Source organism: Callithrix jacchus, chromosome 22, assembly GCF_049354715.1.
Source record: "Callithrix jacchus isolate 240 chromosome 22, calJac240_pri, whole genome shotgun sequence".
Taxonomy (NCBI): domain Eukaryota; kingdom Metazoa; phylum Chordata; class Mammalia; order Primates; family Cebidae; genus Callithrix; species Callithrix jacchus.
Window position 1 is genome coordinate 22,579,388 of NC_133523.1, and position 1,183 is coordinate 22,580,570.

The 1,183-nt window shown below is 32.5% G+C and overlaps 1 pseudogene; it reads left to right on the forward strand.

The window, feature by feature from the left end:
- Window positions 1-664: 664 nt before the first annotated feature.
- LOC118150355 (U6 spliceosomal RNA) lies at window positions 665-758 on the forward strand (annotated as a pseudogene).
- The last annotated feature ends 425 nt before the right edge of the window (window positions 759-1,183 follow it).

Below are 1,183 nucleotides of genomic sequence, written 5' to 3' on the forward strand. Positions count from 1 at the left end.
CGAGGTCAAGAGACCGAGACCATCCTGGTCAACAAGGTGAAACCCCGTCTCTACTAAAAATACAAAAATTAGCTGGGCATGGTGGTGCGTGCCTGTAGTCCCAGCTACTCGGGAGGCTGAGGCAGGAGAATTGCTTAAACCCAGAAGGCGGAGGTTGCGGTGAGCCGAGATCATACCATCGCACTCCAGTCTGGGTAACAACAGTGAAACTCCAAAAAAGTAGTATAAATAAACAATGGAACACTATTCAGCTGTAAAAAGTAGTAAATTTCAACATTTGAATTAACATAGATAAATTGAGAAGGCATTATGCTACATAAAATTAGGCAAACCTAAATAGACAAGTACTTCATGGTTTATTTATATGTAGAACCTAATAAAATTTAACTCAAAAAGGCAGAAAATGGAATAATAGTTATCAGAAGCTGAGCGTGGTAGGAAAGAAATAGAGAGTTGTTTATCAAAGGTTACAATATTTCAAATAGATAGGGTAAAAATGTTTTGAGATCTATTAAACAGCAGAGTGACTGTAGAAAATAATCATGTATTGTATATTTCAAAATAACTAAGAGTAAATTTCAAATGTCCCACCACAAAAAATGGTAGGTAAGCAAGTTGTTAGAGGTTTTATTTAACTTGACTTAATTATTTAATATTGTATACAGTGCTCACTTCAGCAGCACATAGACTAAAATTGGAATGATACAGAGAAGATTAGCAATTTGAAATAAATTTTTAAAAATATTGTATACATATATTAAAACATCACATTTTACAATATCAATACATACAACTATAATTTGCCAATCAAAAATGCTATTAACACATTATTTTTAAAAAAAGAGAAGTAAACTTTAAGAAATCAGGCCAGAGAAAACAGTGTTTTTTATCTTAACATTTCATAAAACATATAAGTATTTTTTTTTTTAAAAACGGGGTTTCACCATGTTGGTCAGGCTGGTCTTGAACTTCTGACCTCAGGTGATCCACCTGCCTTGGCCTCCAAAGTGCTTGGATTACAGGCATGAGCCACCATGCCTGACCCATAAGTATTTTTTTAAATTTTAAATGGCTTTCTGACTGAGTAATGTAGATAAGAAAACTTTTAATATTATGAATAGTATGAACCCAGAACTCAGGAATAAATTATTTTTTTTAATGTTCAAAATAATATAATAATTTA